This window comes from Aquarana catesbeiana, linkage group LG13 (assembly GCF_042186555.1).
Source record: "Aquarana catesbeiana isolate 2022-GZ linkage group LG13, ASM4218655v1, whole genome shotgun sequence".
In the NCBI taxonomy this organism is placed as follows: Eukaryota; Metazoa; Chordata; class Amphibia; order Anura; family Ranidae; genus Aquarana; species Aquarana catesbeiana.
This window is the reverse complement of record NC_133336.1, coordinates 228,605,315-228,627,481: the sequence shown is the minus strand read 5'-3', so window position 1 is coordinate 228,627,481 and position 22,167 is coordinate 228,605,315. Positions and strand designations below refer to the sequence as shown.

At 43.3% G+C, this 22,167-nt stretch overlaps 1 protein-coding gene across 1 annotated transcript in view; it reads right to left on the bottom strand.

The window, feature by feature from the left end:
- Positions 1-21,826, bottom strand: part of NR1I3 (nuclear receptor subfamily 1 group I member 3) — a 52,278-nt gene extending 30,452 nt beyond the window's left edge. Inside the window, exon 1 of the mRNA XM_073609376.1 lies at positions 21,603-21,826. The gene's annotated coding sequence lies outside the window, so the exon portion shown is untranslated. The remainder of the gene's footprint in view (positions 1-21,602) is intronic.
- Positions 21,827-22,167: the final 341 nt, after the last annotated feature.

The window sequence follows — 22,167 nt, the reverse complement described above, 5'->3', positions numbered from 1 at the left end:
AATAAAGCTTGTTTTAAATTTAATTGTGTTACCTCAATCATAATTACACAGCCTGTAAAGTCCTGTATTGTCGTTAAGGGTTTTTTCCCTTTACTGTCTTCCCTATGTATTTATATAATTATTATTATTGTTACTACTAATAATAATAACACTGATAATGTGTACATATGGCCAAAAAATTTATTTTTTTTATTTATTTATTTCACTTTTGACAGAACAGGAAGGGTTAAATCCCCCTTTTTCATTATTATTATTATTATTATTATTATTATTTAGCTTTTGATAAAACAGGAAGGGTTAAAATCCTTGTCAGTTTTTTATTTTTTTTTTTGCTGTCAGCCTGCTGCAGGCAGGAGGAAGAATTTCCTCAGTTTCCCTCTCCCCCAAAGTGATCACTCAGACTGTAAATTGCAACATTGTAGCAAGGTGAAAGGCTACAACAGGGGCTGATCTGTGTCAGACATTTGTGAGCACAGCCAGGTGCTGTATAGGCATCAGGATTTCCATGATTTTGTCATCTCTGAGCCGGGATATCTCAGTCCTGGAAGTAAATAGTGACCCTGGGTAATGCCTGAATAAAGAGGGTACCGTCGTTCTGGAGAGAAAAGCAGATGATTGTTAGGGGGAGTACTGTAAGCTCTGTGAGAGGTAATAAATACCTGGAAGGGTTACACTGACATATTACTGAGCATGGTACATGTAAGATGAAAAAATATTATATAAAAAAATATCATATAATATCATATAACAAAATAATATGAAAAAATATAATATACTATCATATAATATAAAATAATATAATTTAAAAAAATATAGTAAAAAAAAAATAATATAATATAATAAAAAAAATATATAATTAAAAAATATATAATATAATATCATAAAAAAATATAATATAATATATAATATATAATATAATGAAAAATATAATATAATATAATTTAATGACAGGTCCACTTTAAGTTTATAAACTGAGGGGGTTCTAACTCTATTTTTAAAAGTAGTTTACACAATAGCCGGAGTTGAGAGCACCCTGAGGCCCGTCAAGGACAGGTGTATGATGGAAAGATCTCACTGATACACTATATTACCAAAAAGCAAGCAAGGTCCATAAAGACATGGATGAGCGAGTTTGAGAGGGAGGAACTTGACTGGCCTGCACAGAGTCTTGACCTCAACTCGAAAGAACACCTTTGGGATGAGTTAGAGTGGAGACTAAAAGCCAGGCCTTCTCGTCCAACATCAGTGGCTGACCTCACAAATGGAAGAAGGGTGGAACATTTCCATAGACACACTCCTAAACCTTGTGGACAGCCTTCCCAGAAGAGGTGAAGCTGTTATAGATGCAAAGGGTGGGCCAACTCAATATTGAACCCTACGGACTAAGAGTGGGATGCCATTAAAGATCATGTGCGTGTAAAGGCAGGCGTCCCAATACTTTTGGTAATATAGTATGTTGTTGTTGGTTAGTTGTTTAGTCGTGAAGTTAGTGACCTCATGGACCATAGTACTCCAGGCTTTTCTGTCCTCCACTGCCTCTCGAAGCTTGCTTAACTTCATACTCGTTGTGTGGATGGTGCTAGCTATCCATCTTGTGTTCTGTCCTCCTCTTCTCCTTTTTCCTTCCATGTTTCCCAGCATCAGGGTCTTTTCCAAATAGTCCTCTCCTCACATTAGGTGGCCAAAGTATTTGAGTTTCAGCTTCAGGATGTGTCCTTCCAGTGAATATTCAGGGTCGATTTCCTTCAGGACTGACCTTCTTGCTGTCCAAGGGACTTTCAAGAGTCTTCTCCAACACTATAGTTCAAAAGCATCAAGTCTTTGGCATTCAGCCTTCCTTATGGTCCAACTTTCACATCCATAGGTTACTACAGGGAAAACCATAGCTTTGACTATACGGCACTTTGTCGGTAGGGTGATGTCTCTGCTTTTTATAATATAGCATAGTATGGTATATGTTTTATAGTATATATGAAGGCAATTGATGGCTCGCCCACTAGATTCCACCTATAACTGAAACATCAACTTTATGTGAACTGGTCTTCTACTGCCGGCCTATTATCCAATCACCAGGCTTCTTTGTGCGGCAGTGAGTTGAGAACTTCACAGCAAGAATCCTCATCATCCAGTGTTTTGGTTGTGGCAGTTGAACCGAATGACGTGAACCTTGGCCCGATTAGAGGTGCGTGTTCTGTAGAGCGGCGCGGTGGAGGCGGCTCAGCTATACACAGTCTGGTGCCTTTCACGGATGCTGATGACTGTCATCTGACCCACATCGTCCCTCAGACTCTTTGTTGACAAACCCGCAGCGGCGCGCCTGCCGGAGAGGAGCGCAAAACAGGATCTTCTACATTCATGGGCGGAGAGGTGCACCCCATGCTGTGTACCCATTGTGTACACTTCTGCTGTCACTAGAGCAACCATTCACACAGCTACTTCACTGAATTCCCATCAGGGAGCCAACCTTTCCCCGAGGTGCTAAACATGGGTCCTACCTCTGACCTGACGCCGGAGGGTGGAGGATGTGCTAATGAATTGTCGTTATAAGTGTTACTGTAGTCACAGGTCACAATTTCCATCCCACCGCCGCCACACACTATTATTGTTTTATCATATATAGCGCTGACATATACCGCAGTACTGTACATAGATCTCTCTCTGCACCAGAGGAGCTTACACTCTAATGTCCCACCATCTTTACACTAATATTTTTATACATAATATAATATAATTTTTTTGTATTATAATATTATTATTTTAACCACTTGCCGCCCGCCATATCGCAAAATGACGGCGGCAAAGTGGTTTCAATATCCTGACCGGACGTCATATGACGTGATCAGGATATTGAGCCGCTGCGCGCCCCCGGGGGCGTGCATCGCGGCGATCGTTGTTTCGTTGTGTCAGTCTGACACACCGCAACTCCGATCTAGGTACAGAGTCTCTGACGGAGACTCTTCACCACGTGATCAGCCTTGTCCAATCACAGCCGATCACGATGTAAATAGGAAGAGCTGGTGATCGGGTTTTCCTCACTCGCGTCTGACAGACGCGAGTAGAGTAGAGCCGATTCAGTGCCCATCAGTATCGCCTATCAGTGCCCATCAGTGCCAACCAGTGCCACCCATGAGTGCCCATCAGTGCCGCCTATCAATGCCCATCAGTGCTGCATATCAGTGCCACCCATCAGTGCCGCCTACCAGTGCCACATATAAGTGCCCATTATCAGTGCACGCTCATTGGTGCCACCTCATCGGTGCTGCCGTATCAGTGCCCATCAGTGAAAGAGAAAACTTACTTATTTACAAATTTTTTTAACAGAAACAAAAGCAATACTTTTATTTTTTAAAAATTTTCGGTCTTTTTTATTTGTTTAGCAAAAAATAAAAAACGCAGAGGTGATCAAATACCACCAAAAGAAAGCTCTATTTGTGGGAACAAAATGATAAAAATTTCATTTGGGTAAAGTGTAGCATGACTGCGTAATTGTCATTCAAACTGCGACAGTGCTGAAAGCTGAAAATTGGCCTGGGCAGGAGGGTGTATAAGTGCCCTGTATTGAAGTGGTTAAATACTATTTTATAACTCTGACATATACCGCAGTGCTGTAAAGAGAACACTGAGCCAGTCGCATCAGTCCTTGTACCTGAGGAGCTTACACTCTAATGTCCCCCAACAGTCACACACTATTATTGTTATACATTTATATAGCTCTGACATACACCACAGTGCTGTAAAGAGAACACTGAGCCAGTCACATCAGTCTCTGCACCAGAGGAGCTTCTCCACCAGGTGGTGCTGTTTTGCAAGGTGCTGTTGGCTCACTCTGCTTTGCTCTCAGTTGGAGGAAACATCAACCCTGGGCCTGTCCTGCAGGCTTCTCCCCCAACCACTATGCAGTGGATGGGGGGAGACGAAGGTGGAGGCTCTCCAGAGGCACTGAGGCCTACTCCATGTGCTCAAGTTGCAATGGATCCTGGGCCTGTCCCTATGCAAGAGGAGTCCTTACCAGTCTTCCAGGATAAAGTGGTGAATAGACTTTGCCGCATTGCTAAGGAGGAACAGAAACTTGCTGTCATGAAAGACGATCTCAGGAAAAAGAAAACCCTGCACAGTAAGTCTGGAAACAGTAAGAGGGAAGTCTCCAAGCTGAAGTCTCTAGAGGAGGCATTGAAAAAGTAGGAGAAGTCGGTCGCCTCTCTGAAGGAGAGCAGTGGTGTGTTCAGAGAAAAGTGTAGGAATGAGGAGAGTGCAAAAGATGAAAGAAAGTGCCTGTGCCAGTACCAGCCAGAGGGTGGATGCCACAGCAATGGCGACATTATGGATGGGGGGTAAGGAAGTAACTTCACATGGTGGCCCTGGTACTACCCCTGTCTCAGGATCTGTCATGTCTGAATCAGTATCTGTCCCCCTTCCTCCCCAGCAGCCTGGGTCATCTCAGGAGGAGGTTGAGGGAAATGGCGGATTGCTGCAGGTCATTACAGAAAAGGAATCTCTCTTGAGTGGCACCAACTCATCAGATGAAGATCATGGGAATGCAGGAAGAGATGGCGTTTATCCAGACAGATAAGTTTCTTCTGGCTGTGAGGAGTCCCACTTGGACACTAACAGTGCAGAGCAGGAATGTCACATGAACATTGAAACTGCAGAGCAGGAATGTCGCATGAACATTGAAACTGCAGAGCAGGAGGGCCGTATGAATGCTGAAACAGCTGGTGTTTTTTCTAAACAGAAGACTTTACTTGATGATGGGACTGCTGGTAACTGTTGTACTTCTGAGACTATGGTGAGCGGGGCTGTTGTGCTGGAGGGGAGGAGGGAGAATCAAGTGGTGGGTAATATACCAAACCAGATTTCAGAGGTTTCTATGCAGCCAGTTAATATTCCAATGCAACCAATGTGTCATCTGTCCCAGTTAGGAGTTATGCTAAAACTGTGTCGGGACAAAGTCATGCTACTGGTGGTGGAAGGGAGCCAGCTGTGCGACTTTCACCTAACGCACCTTCTTCCATTAAACGCAGGAATGTGGTACAGCTCAGGTGGGAAGGAGGAGGTATTCCACCTATCAGGAGGGTGGTTGTAGATAAGATCCTAGCCATGGGATTTAAGGCGGAGGATATTTATGCGCTTATCGGTCCGGCTGGTTCCTATGAGTATGATTTATCATTTGTGCATCCAGAATCGCTGGATCTGTTTTGGGAGTGGTGTGAGCATGTATATAGGGGCCAGCCGGACTGGAAGGGGCTTGACCCCAAACTTGTCTCACGTCAGCCCTTGATTAAGAATGTGACTATCCTGACAAGGAATGAGTCTATACCGCCCCGACGATTTATGGGTCTGGTTGAGGAGGTTTGGTGAAATGTTGTGTCCCCTAAAAAAGATTGTGGATGACAGAGGAATCTGGACAGGTGGGTGGTCGGTGTCAATGAGGTTGACTGTGTGCGGGAATGTGGTCCAGCATTTGCCCTCCTCTGCCTTTATTGGTAGAGATAGAATTACCGTCTTCTACCCTGGTCAACCTTAGTGCTTACAGAGAACACTGAGCAACTAGAGGGAGAACAAACGCCATGCAGTCAGTGCAGTTGAACCCATAACCCCAGTGCTACAAGGGAAGAGTGCTGGCCGATTAAGCATGCAGTATGCTGGATATGATAACTGTGGAGATCACTGGGTAGCAGGGAAGATGAAGTCACAATGATCAGTTAGTAATATCTAGGCAGACGGCTGACGTCACCTTACCCTGCGGTGGCAAAGCCTCCCAGCATGCCATGTCCCAGTGACAGGTCCTCCTCCTCTCTCTGTCATTCCTGTTTTCCTCTTCAGAACGGAATTTGAACTTTGCACATTGAAGAGGGTGCGAGGTGTGTGTGTGTGTGGGGGGGGGGGGGGGGGGTGCAGATCACGAGACAAGGCCACTGTCAGTTATGCGACGAACAACGCAATAAAAAACTCCACTGAGCGTTACTGATGTAACAGAAAATTGTCGTGGAATGGATGTCATTTTATTTCTGTTTTGTAACTAATAAATGGCTTTTGGGGCCCGTGTACATTTTTACAATGCGTTATTGATGCACGTGCGTTATGTCACACAGTGCTGTGCATTGCACTAGGGCAGCCCATTGAAATGAATTGGTTTCCAATGCACCTTTACACTTGCTTCAAAATGTGACATTGGACACACTTTTTTTAATAGCATTCTGAATGCCAATCAAAGTTCCTGTCATTAAGAATAATGGTCACCTTACAGTTCTGGTCACACGTTGTGATTGCTTTGTTTCAAAAATGATCCCCCCATGTCACTTTCTTTTTGCTTCAAAGCTTCTCCAAAGCCTCCATAGAAGTCTATGACAAGGCTCGCTTACAGCACCTGCACCTTTTGAGAGGCTTTTATGTAGCTTTAGCTTTGCTTTGTTTTGGAGGTATTGCAGGTATGAGATATCCCAGGATGCACTGGGAAACCAGAAAGCAAACCAGTAAGACGTCATCTGCACTCACTTCCAGTTCGTGTGTATATATTCTGGGAGTGTCTGGTGCAGATGTCATATCTGGTGTGCAGTGTGAAGCAGCAGGTGAGTGGGGTCCGAAGCAGAGCAGAACAACTAGCAGACAGCACACGTGGTGTGCAACATGGAAACACTATAGCAGAAAGTGAGCGGGGACCGGAGAGAGAGGTCTGGTTGAGGAGGTTTGGTGAAATGTTGTGTCCCCTAAAAAAGATTGTGGATGCCCTGAGCCCTCCCACCCTGCAATGCCAGCGAATCGGCATTGGCTTCCGGCTTCCTGGCCATTCAGAACCATTCAGACAGAAGCTGTGGCATCGGACAGTCCAGGGGAGCTCCGCGTAAGGGTGAGTGTGGACCTGGAGGGGGCTGCCTGCGCGCCCCCCAAAATCCTCCAGCACCAGCCATCCCTGATGCTAAAGAACAGTGGTCTCCATACTGTGGCCCTTTGTTTGCTTTTATCCAGCCCTTGGGGCACTATTTCTCCCACTGACAGTAACAATGGGGCATAATTCCTGTCATTATCACCAACAATTGTGCACTATTCCTCCCACTGATACCAATGATGGGGTACTATTCCTTCCGTTGATACCAATGATGGGGCACTATTGCTCCTATTCACACCAATGATTGGGCACTATTCCTTCCATTGATACCAATGACGAGATACTATTCCTCCCTCTGACACCAATGATGGGGCACTATTCCTTCAGTTGATACCAATGATGGGGTACTATTCCTCTCACTGATACCAATGATGGGGTACTATTGCTTCCATTGATACCAATGATGGGACACTATTCCTCCCACTGGCACCAATGATGGGACACTATTCTGCCCATTGAAACCAATGATGGGGAACTATTCCTCCCACTGACATCAATGATGGGGTTCCATTCCTCCCATTGAAACCAGTGATGGGACACTATTCCTCCCATTGACACCAATGATGGAGCACTATTCCTCCCACTGACACCAAAGATGGGGCACCATTCATCCCACTGACACCTATGATAGAGCACTGTTCCTCCCACTGACACCAATGATGGGATACTATTCCTCCCATTGACACCATTGATGGAGAACTATTCCTTCTACTAATACCAATGATGGGACACTTTTCCTCCCACTGACACCAATGATGGGGCACTATTCTGCCCACTGACACCAATGATGGGGCACTATTCCTCCCATTGAAACCAGTGTTTGGGACACTATTCCTCCCATTGACACCAATGATGGAGCACTATTCCTCCCACTGACACCAATGATGGGACACTATTCCTCCCACTAACACCAATGATGGGACACCTCCTACCATTGACAGCAATGATGGGGCTCCATTCCTCCCATTGACACCAATCATGAGACACTATCCCTGTGCAGGAAAGCTTGTTCTTTTGCGTAAACACCTAGGCAAGGAAAATAGACTACTGTCTGTGGGTGGCCCCCGGGGCCACACATTGAGCACTAGGGAATTAGACTCTTTTTTTTTCAGAGTAAGTCTGTTACATAAACAGTTATTGAGCACACTATTTTTGCTTCATGATGGGTACCCCGAGCAACAGCATGGATAGCAGTGCCGATGGTATCATTCGGCTGTGTGTTTCTCAGGAAGTGGGAACGTTGGTTTAGATGACACCCTCATCCAACAATTCTGACAATTATCTAACGTGTCCTCACAAGAAACCTGGGTGTGGCGGGATCTTCAACGTCTCAGACAATGTATTAGTGGAGATACCATCCCCAGGGGCTGAAGGTGATAAAAAAGATACAAAGTACGATAACCTCTGAACAATTTGTTACACAATAGAACAAGCTCATATTCGATACAAATGGTGTTACTGATTGTTTCATATGAAGAAGGAATGTTACCGGATCTCCATTCACAAACTAATACTATTCCCAAGTCATTGATGAACATAGTCCATTGGAATGGTACACTATGGTTTCAATGAAAGACGGAAGTAGGATTTGTACCAGTTAGATCAGCCGTTCTCAGTCTTTTTACCCCTGAGGAACCCCCGAGGAACCCCTAAAAAATGTTCTGGTTCTGGGAAACCCTTACTAAAACCAGTCCATCGGATGTCACTGGGGAAGTCCGTTACGTTGGTGGTTAGTAAAGAGAATGCAAGGACTGGCTTCAACACGTTAAAGTGCCTACCGTTTCAACATGCTTTTTTTGGTGTGTTTTTGATGCTTTAATAAAGCTTGGCAAATGGCCAGTGTGTATTTATTTTAAATTTGTTTTAAAGGGGCCCAGTATAACCCCAACTCAGTAGTACCCTTGTTCATCAGATCCCCAGCTTATTACTACCCTTGTTCAGCAGATCCCCAGTTTTTTAGTACCCTTGTTCAGCAGATTCCCAGCTTATTATTACCCTTGTTTAGCAGATCCCCAGCTTATTAGTACCCTTGTTCAGCAGATTCCCAGCTTATTAGTACCCTTGTTCAGCAGATTCCCAGATTATTAGTACCCTTGTTCAGCATATTCCCAGCTTCTTAGTACCCTTGTTCAGCAGATCCCCAGATTATTAGTACCCATGTTCGGCAGATCCCCAGATTATTAGTACCCTTGTTCCACAGATTCCCAGCTTATTAGTACCCTTGTTCAGCATATTCCCAGCTTCTTAGTACCCTTGTTCAGCAGATCCCCAGCTTATTAGTAAACATGTTCAGCAGATCCCCAGCTTATTAGTACCCGTGTTCGGCAGATCCCCAGATTATTAGTACCCTTGATCCACAGATTCCCAGCTTATTAGTACCCTTGTTCAGCAGATTCCCAGCTTCTTAGTACCCCTGTTCAGCAGATCCCCAGCTTATTAGTAAACATGTTCAGCAGATCCCTAGCTAATTAGTACCCTTGTTCAGCAGATTCCCAGCTTCTTATAACCCTTGTTCAGCAGATCCCCAGCTTATTAGTACATTGTTCAGCAGATCCCCAGCTTATTAGTACCTTGTTCTGCAGATCCCCAGCTTATTAGTACCCTTGTTCTACAGATCCCCATCTTATTTGTACTCTTGTTCAGCAGATCCCCAGATTATTAGTACCTTCATTCAGCAGATCCCCTGCTCCGCAGTACCCCCAGCTCTGCTGATGCCCCACTTAGTAGTACCACCAGCTTTTCTGATCATCCGCTCAGTAGTAACCCCCAGCTCTGCTGATCCCCCACTCAGTAGTAACCCCCAGTTCTGCTGATACTCTGGATTGCTGATTCTCTTCTGGTTTGCTATTTCTCCCATGCTGCTCACTACGTGTGACATCTGCTAGTTCCTCCTGCTCTGGTCCCCAAGCTCTGCTGATCCTCTGCCATTAGGTCTTCTCTCTTTGGTCCCCACTTACCTTCTGCTATAGTGTTCCTACGTTGCACACCATGTGTGCAGTCTGCTGGTTGCTCCGCTCCGGTCCGGACCCTGCTTACCTTCCTGGTTCTCCACGCTGCACACCGGGTGTAACGTCTGCACCAGACACTCCCAGAATATATACATGTGAACCAAAAGTGACTGCTGATGATGTCTTTCTGTCTTTTCTTTTGCTTGTTGGATTTCCAGTGCATCCTGGGATATCTCATAACTTTAATACCTCAAAAAAGAAGCAAAGCTAACTCTGAATAAAAGCCCCTCAGAAGCTTCAGGTGCTGTAAACAAGCGTTGTCCTAGACTTCTATGGAGGCTTTGGAGATGCTTTGAAGCTCCAAGAAAGTGGCATGGGGTATAATACCCGAAGTGAAGTGAAGCAAAGCAAACACAATGTGTGAAAAGGACTGTAAGGTTACCATTTTATTTAGTGACAGGGGATTTGTTTGGCATTCAGAACACTTTAACCACTTCAATACCAGAAACTGTCACCCCCTTCCTGCCTAGGCCTATTTTCAGCTTTCAGTGCTGTCGCACTTTGTCGCACAGTCATGCAACACTGTACCCATATGACGTTTTTATCACTTTTTTCACACAAAAAGAGCTTTCTTTCAGTGCTATTTGATCACCGCTGGGTTTTTTATTTTTTGCTAAATAAAGAAAAAAAAAGAGAAAATTTGGGGAAAAAAATCGTTTTTCTTTGTTTCTGTTAAAATTTTGCAAATAAATAATCTTTCTTCATAAATTTGCTACATTTCTTTAGTGAAAATAAACCAAATCAATGTTTTATTATTTAGTCTGTAGGAAAGTTATAGAGTCCACAAACTTTGGTATATATCTGAAAAAAAAATTTTCTTGAGGCCCAAAAAATTCCAGGATGGTACAAATGACCCCTTTTTGGAAAGTAGACAGTCCAAGGTATTTAGTAAGAGGCATGGTGAGTTTTTGAAGTTGTAATTTTTTTGTCACAATTTCTTGGAAAATTAAGACATTTACAAAAAAAGTGTTTTTTTTCACAATTAATTTTTATTTTTTACTGACTGTCACCAGTGCAGTACAGTATCATCATATTACTGTGTGGCAGTGATCAGGGACACTGACTGGTGACAGTATGAAAAAAAATATATATAATTTTTTTTATTTTTTAAATATTTTTTTTTTATTTTTTTCTTTTCCTTTTTTTCTTATATTTTTTTTCTTTTTTTTTTTTTTACAAATTTAGTTTTGTTTACACACAGTGACCAGGGGAATACACTGTACTACGCTGGGGAGGTGACAAGTATTTTATTTATTTTTTACACACTATGATTGCTTAGAACTGTGAATTTTACAGTTATAAGCAACCATTTTTTTCTGAATGAAAACAATTTATTCCGTGTTTACTATTGTGATTAGCTGTGATTGGCCACAGCCATAACATGGTACAGATGGGTACAGATGGGCTAGATTGGCCCTGTCTGCACCATATGATGACTGTGATTAATTGGCCATAGCTATAGGAACCCATAACAATCTCTAGAGCAGTGCTTCTCAACCTTTTTGTCCTAGAGGAACCCTTGAAATAATTTTCCGACCCCCCCAGGGAACGCCTCATAAAATTAGTTCCTCAGGGGTTATTGGGAAAATGCCCCTTACGTTGGTGGTGGTAAGACTGAAGAATGCTACCCTTAGAGGGATGGCCAAAATGACATGAACCTGGAACTATGCAGGCACCATCAGATGTAAGGAGAGATATCCACAGCTCAAGGAACCCCTGGCCAACCGTGGAGGAACCCAGGTTGAGTATAGCTGCTCTAGAGGAATCTAAGGGTACCAGGGAACCCTTGTTGAGAATGGCTGCTCTAGAGGAACCTAAGGATTCCATGGAACTCTGGTTGAGAATAGCTGCTCTAGAGGAATCTAAGGGCTCTATAGAACCCTGGTTAAAACTTACTGCTTTAGAGGAACCTAAGGGTCCCATGGAACCCTGGTTGAGAATAGCTGCTCTAAGGGTTCCATGGAACCCTGGTTGAGAATTGCTTCTCTAGAGGAACCTAAGGGTTCCATGGAACCCTGGATGAGAATGGCTGCTCTAGAGGAACCTAAGGGCACCATCAGATGTAAGAAGAGTTAGCCACAGCTCAAGGAACCCCTGGCCAACCGTGGAGGAACCATGGTGGAGGATGGCTACTCTAGAAGAACCTAAGGGTTCAATTGAACCCTGGTTGAGAATGGCTGCTCTAGAGGAACCTAAAGGTTCCATAGAACCCTGGTTAAAACTTACTGCTTTACAGGAACCTAAGGGTTCCATGGAACCCTGGTTGAGAATAGCTGCTCTAAGGGTTCCATGGAACCCTGGTTGAGAATGGCTACTCTAGAGGAACCTAAGGTTACATGGAAACCTGGTTGAGAGTAGCTGCTCTGGAGGAACCTAAGGGTTCCATGGAACCCTGGATGAGAATGGCTGCTCTAGAGGAACCTAAGGGCACCATCAGATGTAAGAAGAGTTAGCCACAGCTCAAGGAACCCCTGGCCAACGGTGGAGGAACCCTGGTGGAGAATGGCTGCTCTAGAGGAACCTAAGGGTTCAGTTGAACCCTGGTTGAGAATGGCTGCTCTAGAGGAACCTAAGGGTCCCATGGAACACTGTTTGAGAATAGCTGGACTTCCTGGGGGTTTCCCGGATAGACTCACTGGTTGAGTGCCCAGGGGAGTGGGTGGACATTTATCTGCAACTCCCAGTGTATGGTTCTCAAGCTCCATTGGAAACACTTGCAAAGATGTGGAGTTTCAATGGGGGAAACATTTTCATCCTTACTCACCAACCTTTACATGTGTTTGTGGAAGAAGCTCTGTGGAACTTTCTATGTGATAATCTCTTTCACAACCATATCTACCAATTTGATCTCTATATTGATCATCTCTTTTGACTTGGCAGGGACCACCAGAAATTCTGCAGGACCTTGAGGATTATGTAATGATGATGAACTTAATTTGTAGATTACTAGCAATTGGGATGCTTTAGGCATTGACTTCCTTTGACACTTAGAGTGATCTAATGTTTCATAAGTATTGCAGTGCTAACTCCACCCGGCTGTTAGTTGTCATCCTGTCCACACAGTGAAGGCTGAGTAAGATGATTACCTATTCCATGGAGTATAAGAAGAAATTGGTAAACAGAATTTGCCTGTTTTGGATGCAAACCTCCAGCTAAAGGTTGGCTGTTGTTTTTTTTTTTTTTTTAGGAAGTAAAGCGCCCACCTCTGGGGCCATTGTAGTCTTCTACTTATTATATGAAGGTTAGGCCCGGGAGGATCTCTATGACCTGACTTGCACTGTTGGGATCTTTCTGATGCACCTTTAATATGTCACTATTGTAATTTCCATAAGAATACCAGAACAGTGGAGTCTATGGGAACGGGAGAAATGTTGTGTCCTCTCTTCTTCTGAGGGTAGAATGCGGCGCGTTTATTGCACTGGGAAACCAATATGGATCAGAACTGTGGAACATTATGGTGTGGTCAGAATGTTTCCCTCCATCAGATGCCTAATGTGTCCAGATGGTTTAGGAACATTCACGGTGGAAATTGTTTTTGTTGTATGCTATTGAGAAGGATCTATTTATCTATCTATCTATCTATCTATCTATCTATCTATCTATCTATCTATCTATCTATCTATCTATCTATCTATCTATCTATCTATCTATCTATCCTGTATGTATTTTTATCTTTCTTTTGTTTCCAACTTGCAAATGAACCCCCCCATTCCAGAACATTCTAATTACTCTGACCAGCCAACCAGAGCCCGGCTTATCTGCCAGACACCAATCTGATTGGCTATCTATCTATCTATCTATCTATCTATCTATCTATCTATCTATCTATCTATCTCTCTCTCTCTCTCTCTCTCTCTCTCTCTCTCTCTCTCTCTCTCTCTCTCTCTATCTATCTATCTATCTATCTATCTATCTATCTATCTATCTCTCTCTCTCTCTCTCTCTCTCTCTCTCTCTCTCTCTCTCTCTCTATCTATCTATCTATCTATCTATCTATCTATCTATCTTATCTATCTATCTTATCTATCTATCTATCCTATATAATTTTATCTATTGATCCATTTATTGGTCTATCTATCTATCTATCTATCTATCTATCTATCTATCTATCTATCTATCTATCTATCTATCTATCTATCTATCTATCTTATCTTATCTTATCTTATCTTATCTTATCTTATCTATCTATCTATCTTATCTTATCTTATCTTATCTTATCTTATCTTATCTATCTATCTATCTTATCTATCTATCTTATCTATCTATCTTATCTATCTATCTTATCTATCTATCTTATCTATCTATCTTATCTATCTATCTTATCTATCTATCTTATCTATCTATCCTATATAATTTTATCTATTGATCCATTTATTGGTCTATCTATCTATCTATCTATCTATCTATCTATCTATCCTGTATGTATTTTTATCTTTCTTTTGTTTCCAACTTGCAAATTAACCCCCCCATTCCAGAACATTCTAATTACTCTGACCAGCCAACCAGAGCCCGGCTTATCTGCCAGACACCAATCTGATTGGCTATCTATCTATCTATCTATCTATCTATCTATCTTATCTATCTTATCTATCTATCTATCTATCTATCTATCTATCTATCTATCTATCTATCTATCTATCTATCTATCTATCTATCTATCTATCTATCTATCTATCTTATCTGTCTATCTGTCTATCTGTCTATCTGTCTATCTGTCTATCTGTCTATCTATCTATCTATCTATCTATCTATCTATCTATCTATCTATCTATCTATCTATCTATCTATCTATCTATCTATCTATCTATCTATCTATCTATCTATCTATCTATCTATCTATCTATCTTATCTATCTGTCTTATCTATCTTATCTATCTTATCTATCTGTCTGTCTATCTGTCTGTCTATCTATCTATCTATCTATCTATCTATCTATCTATCTATCTATCTATCTATCTATCTATCTATCTATCTATCTATCTATCTTATCTATCTGTCTTATCTATCTTATCTATCTTATCTATCTATCTATCTATCTATCTATCTATCTATCTATCTATCTATCTATCTATCTATCTATCTATCTATCTTATCTAGCTTATCTATCTATCCTATATAATTTTATCTATTGATCCATTTATTGGTCTATCTATCTATCTATCTATCTATCTATCTATCTATCTATCTATCTATCTATCCTGTATGTATTTTTATCTTTCTTTTGTTTCCAACTTGCAAATTAACCCCCCCATTCCAGAACATTCTAATTACTCTGACCAGCCAACCAGAGCCCGGCTTATCTGCCAGACACCAATCTGATTGGCTATCTATCTATCTATCTATCTATCTATCTATCTATCTATCTATCTATCTATCTATCTATCTATCTATCTATCTATCTATCTATCTATCTATCTGTCTTATCTATCTGTCTTATCTATCTTATCTATCTTATCTATCTATCTATCTATCTATCTATCTATCTATCTATCTATCTATCTATCTATCTATCTATCTATCTATCTATCTTCTATCTATCTATCTATCTATCTTATCTATCTGTCTTATCTATCTTATCTATCTTATCTATCCTATCTGTCTGTCTATCTATCTATCTATCTATCTATCTATCTATCTATCTATCTATCTATCTATCTATCTATCTATCTATCTGTCTTATCTATCTTATCTAGCTTATCTATCTATCCTATATAATTTTATCTATTGATCCATTTATTGGTCTATCTATCTATCTATCTATCTATCTATCTATCTATCTATCTATCTATCTATCTATCTATCCTGTATGTATTTTTATCTTTCTTTTGTTTCCAACTTGCAAATTAACCCCCCCATTCCAGAACATTCTAATTACTCTGACCAGCCAACCAGAGCCCGGCTTATCTGCCAGACACCAATCTGATTGGCCGTCCCCACCATTCCATGCAGGGCGCTGGTAATGAGAAGCAGATTTCCAGCCTCAGGTGACGCATAAAACCAATTTGCTCTCGGCTGGGTTCTGGCGCTCGGCGGAGGGTAAACGATCTTGTGAACAAAGTTTTTTTTTTTTTCCCCTTCAATAAATGACATTCTGACATTTCTCCGGATAAAAATAAAGCACTCCGGCTTGTTTATATAAAGCGGGGAGAAGATGGAGGCGAGGGCTATAAAAAGGATACGGGGGGGAGCGTAGAGTCGGAGGAATTTGCGTCTTTCCAGCCCCGGGGGATTTCGGTTTAGAAAACAAAATGTTTTTGTGCACTGGAGCTGCAGTAAGACTTCACATGCCGCGCACTTCTAAAGTCAGTAAATCCTTTCAAATCTGATCCGCGGCCTCATTCGGTCTTGTACCGGCTCCTCTCCTGGACTGAAATGACTTGCTCTGATTTCACCGCACACTGTGAGCTTCTCACAACGTGCGTTAGAAGCTGCAGAAAGTCAGATAGAGCCCCGCCCCATTTCCTGGCTGGAGGACGCCCAGCATCTTCCTGCACTTTTCTCCCCGGCCTTGTCCCATCCCTTTCATTCATTGGATTGCAATCAGGAACGCTCAGCATCACATGTGGGCGGTATCTATGCAAATACAACCTGCCCAGGAACGCCCACTGCTCCATACAGACACCCACACATCAAGGCATTTCACATTTGCATAACTCTTCCCACGCCCGCATCAGGGCCTACTGAGGCAGGGTGTTGTGTTGTTTTCTATGGAGTTTTGTACCGCCCCCTGCCAGCCCCTCCCACTAGCTGTGATCTGCCTGCAATGCATAGAGAAGCACAGAGACCCGGCGATGATGTCTCAGGGTCTACTATATCTAAAACAAGCTATATAATTCAATTGGAAATTGAAGTATTTTATTATCATGTTCATGATGGGAATTAGGAAACCAGGGAAGGCAAAAATATAAGCATATTAAAGCACAGCTTCTGCAATGTGGGTGTGAAAAGTAAAAGTAGAGGTAATAACCCCAAACAATACAATCTTATATAAGATTAACCTTGTCAATGAAATTCCAGGAAGGTGATGCAATCCTTTGACATCTGCAGCTTTCATTACAGCCATTGTCACGCCTACCTGCCGTTATGAAGAGTGGTAATATATGGCACACGGTGGAGGGAGTTGCATGACCATCCAGTTAGATTGACAGACCAGGGTACCAATATAGGTGGTGCCAACCCTTCTTCACTGCAGTGCACCATCCTACACATACCATTCGTTTTTTGTGTGCTGAATGTGACCTGATATCAGCCCCATGTACAGCAGGGCCAGATTGTGAGAGGAAGAAGCAGCACAAAGAGCCAATCAGTTCATGCGCTGACAAGAAGCATGCTGATAGGAGAATATGCAAATTAAAACCAGCTTTTCCTGCAAAATTTAGCTTCAATCCAGAGTCCCCCCCCCCCCTCCGCAATACTTCTTTTCTGCCACTAGATATCCTCAGTCTGATGGCCAGCAATATTCCCCTTCAATCCAGAGATTTCCCCTGCAGTACATTCATTCTGCCACTAGATGTCCTCCGTCTGATGGCCAGCAATGCTCACCTTCAATCCAGAAAGTTTCCCCGCAGTACCTTCATTCTGCCACTAGATGTCCTCAGCCTGATGGCCAGCAATACTCACCTTCAATCCAGAGAGTTTCCCCGCAGTACCTTCATTCTGCCACTAGATGTCCTCCGTCTGATGGCCAGCAATACTCGCCTTCAATCCAGAGAGTTTCCCCGCAGTACCTTCATTCTGCCGCTAGATGTCCTCCGTCTGATGGCCAGCAATGCTCACCTTCAATCCAGAAAGTTTCCCCGCAGTACCTTCATTCTGCCACTAGATGTCCTCAGCCTGATGGCCAGCAATACTCGCCTTCAATCCAGAGAGTTTCCCTGCAGTACCTTCATTCTGCCACTAGATGTCCTCCGTCTGATGGCCAGCAATACTCGTCTTCAATCCAGAGAGTTTCCCTGCAGTACCTTCATTCTGCCACTAGATGTCCTCCGTCTGATGGCCAGCAATACTCGCCTTCAATCCAGAGAGTTTCCCCGCAGTACCTTCATTCTGCCACTAGATGTCCTCCGTCTGATGGCCAGCAATACTCGCCTTCAATCCAGAGAGTTTCCCTGCAGTACCTTCATTCTGCCACTAGATGTCCTCCGTCTGATGGCCAGCAATACTCGTCTTCAATCCAGAGAGTTTCCCCGCAGTACCTTCATTCTGCCACTAGATGTCCTCCGTCTGATGGCCAGCAATACTCGCCTTCAATCCAGAGAGTTTCCCTGCAGTACCTTCATTCTGCCACTAGATGTCCTCCGTCTGATGGCCAGCAATACTCGTCTTCAATCCAGAGAGTTTCCCCGCAGTACCTTCATTCTGCCACTAGATGTCCTCCGTCTGATGGCCAGCAATGCTCACCTTCAATCCAGAGAGTTTCCCCGCAGTACCTTCATTCTGTCACTAGATGTCCCCTGTCTAATAACCAGCAATGCTCATCTTCAATCCAGAGATTTCTCCCACCGTATTTTTTGTCTGCCACTAGATGTCCTCAGTCTGTTGAGCAGCATCATTCTTCTTCTGTTTTCAGGTGATCCCGGACGCACCCCCAACCTGTGACTGGACAATGAAAGGAGAAGCAGCACAGTGATGAGCTCATCTCCCTGTCCCTCTGCTCTCTCCTCCTGTCAGCATGCTTCTTGTCAGCACATGTACTGATTGGCTCCTTGTGCTGCTCCTTCCTCCCGCACTCTAGCCCTGCTGTACAGAGACTGGAAGAGGCTGATGCCAAATCACATTCAGATACTTATACCGCTTGCATTTGTAAAATACATACAGCGTATGTTCAGCACAAATATACACGAAACATGCAGTAGCCCATTGCAGCCAATCATTGTTCCCAAATTCACTGATATAACTTCAGCTTCCTGCTTCAAATGCCCATTTTCCGCAGCTGATTACTCGACAATGACTGTGTGAGATGGATTTCGATCGATAGACCTATGTGGATAATTAAAATGCTGGTGGGGTTGATTTACTAAAGGGATAGAGGCAGTTCACTTAGATTAGTTAATAAGGTGGAGATGTGTTCATACTGAATACCAAGATAGCGTAAGGACCAATTTACATTCTCGTGGTGCGTTAACGTGTGAAAGGTCGATCGTTAACATGCGTTTCATTGTAATAGATAGGCTGCCAATGTACCAAAAAATCCCATTGGATGTGCCTCAAATGCCTGCGTTGCGGTAACATGCACTTTACCATAACACAAAGATGTAAATGGACGATTTAAGGGCTCCACTTCTTTAGGGCCCCATCCATAGTATAGCAATCTGCTGCAGCGTGTTAAGGGGCATTATCACACAGATTAATATGCATTGTATTAAGGCAGATTATTAAAAATGATTGGTCTGCCAAAGAAAAAAAAAGGGACAAAAAATGGGCATGGCCCTATTTTCAGAACACGGTGCGCCACAGCAGACAGAGAAAAAGGGCATGACCCTATTTCAAAAATGCCATAACGGGTGGAAAAAAGGGCATGACCCTCTCTAAAAAAAGGCGTGCCACAATGGATGGTAAAAAATGGGCATTACCCTAATTCCAAAATGCAGCGGGCACAACAGATGGAAAAAATGGGCATAACCTTATTTTCAAAACATGTCTCGCCACAATGGGTGGAACAAATGGGCATGTCCCTATTTTCAAAAGATGTCACTCCACAACAGATGTAAAAATTTGGCATGATCCTATTTTAAAAGCGTGGCGTGCCACGACGGGTGTTAAAAATTGGCATGACTCAATTTCCAGAACACGATGCGCTACGACGGATGGAAAAAATGGGCATGACCCTGTTTTCAGAACATGGCGCTCTACGACAGATGGAAAAAATGGACATGGCCCTGTTTTCAGAACATGGCGCTCTACGACAGATGGAAAAAATGGACATGGCCCTGTTTTCAGAACATGGCGCTCTACGACAGATGGAAAAAATGGACATGGCCCTGTTTTCAAAATGCGGTGCACCACAACTTATCACAAAAACGGGCATTACCCTATTTTCAAAACATGGCGCACCACAATAGATAGAAAAAATTAACATGACCCTATTTTCAAAATGCGGCGCACGACAGCGAATGGATAAAATGGGCATTACCCTATCTTCAAAACACGTCGCACCACAACAGATGTAAAAAATGGGCATGATCCTATTTCCAAAATGCAGCGGCCACAACGGATGGCAAATAAAAATGGGAATGACCCAATTTTCAGAACACAATGCGCTACGGCGGATGGAAAAAATGGGCATGACCCTGTTTTCAGAACATGGCGTGCCACAATTCATCGAAAAAATGGGCATGACCCTGTTTTCAAAATGCGGTGCACCACAAGGGATCAAAAAGATGGGCATTACCCTATTTTCAAAACACGGCGTGCCACAATGGATAGAGAAAATAAACTTGACCCTGTTTTCAGAACACGATGCGCTACGATGGATGAAAAAAATGGGCATGACCCTGTTTTCAGAACATGATGCACTACGATGGATGGGAAAAATGGGCATGACCCTGTTTTCAGAACATGGCGCGCTACAATGGATGGAAAAAATGGGCATGACCCTATTTTCAGAACACAATGCTCTACGATGGATCGAAAAAATTGGCATGACCCTGTTTTCAAATGTGGCGCACCACAATGGATCAAAAAAATGGGCATTACCCTATTTTCAAAACACGACGTGCCACAATGGATAGAAAAAATGAACTCAACCCTGTTTTCAGAACACAATGCGCTACGATGGATGGGAAAAAATGGGCATGACCCTGTTTTCAGGACACGATGCACTAGGACGGATGGAAAAAATGGGCATGACCCTGTTTTCAGGACACGATGCACTAGGACGGATGGAAAAAATGGGCATGACCCTGTTTTCAAAACACAACGTGCCATAATGGATAGAAAAAATGAGCATGACCCTATTTTCACAATACGGCGCACGACAGCGAATGGATAACATGGGCATTACCCTATTTTCAAAACACGACGCACTATAATGGATGGTAAAAATGGGCATGACCCTATTTTCAGAACACGGCATGATGCGATGGATGTAAAAAATGGGCATGACCCTGTTTTCAGAACACGATGTGCTACGATGGATGGAAAAATGGGCATGACCCTGTTTTCAGAACACGGCATGATGCGATGGATGTAAAAAATGGGCATGACCCTGTTTTCAGAACACGATGTGCTACGATGGATGGAAAAAATGGGCATGACCCTATTTTCAGAACACAGAGCACTATGATGGATGGTAAAAATGGGCATGACCCTGTTTTCAAAATGCAGTGCACCACAACAGATCAAAAAAATGGGCATGACCCTAGTTTGAAAACACGGCGTGCCACAATGGATCGAAAAAATGAACATGACCCTGTTTTCCAAAACGCGTCGCGGATAGAAAAAAAATGGGCATGACCTATTTTCAAAACGGAACACATCACGGTGGATGGTTGGGGGGGTTCGTTACGTTGCGTTACGTTGCGCTCTACTGTACAGTGCATTGGATGCCATTCTCACCCCAACACACTGCATAGGAAGCAGGTGTATTGGCAGCGTGCAATCTAGCGCACAAGCATGAATGAGCCCCTAGAAAATCCACCCCCGCCGCACAGAACTCACCTGCAGCGGACGCAGTGCACAAGGCACGGTGTAAAAGGTCAGGGAATTACCTGTAAATTGCAGCAATTGTTGCTTATTGGTTACCAATCAGTCCTGGAGATCCGGGGGCTGCGGTTTACGAGGGGCTCCACCTTTCCAGCGCGCTACCATTCCCAAATCCTCTGCATGGCATGGGAACACCTGTGTGACATCGGTGAGTAAATCCGTCTGTGTGCGGAGCTGTCACTCTACAAAACACTGGCAGAGAGGAGAGATTACCCACAATTCCCTGGAATGAGGCCAGACTCGCAGGATGAGTACAGAACACGCTGTACCTGTTTTTATGTAATGTGGTGTATTTGCCCCGCCCACCCCCAGCTGTTCACCTGCGAGGTCACCGCTGATGCCAAAGACAACAACCTGTCCAGCAGCGAGCATCATGGGAGGTGTAGTCGTGGGGAAGACGGGACGTTGCACGTCCCTTTAAGAAGTTTTGGTGCCTTAAAGGATCTTCCCACCCCGAGAGGACTTTGATCGATCAGCTTCTACACGCCATTCTGAAACTTTTACTAAACACATTCCATTTTCTATTTTGCTTCCTGAGAGTACAACTGAAGGGAGAAAACTTTTTTCTCT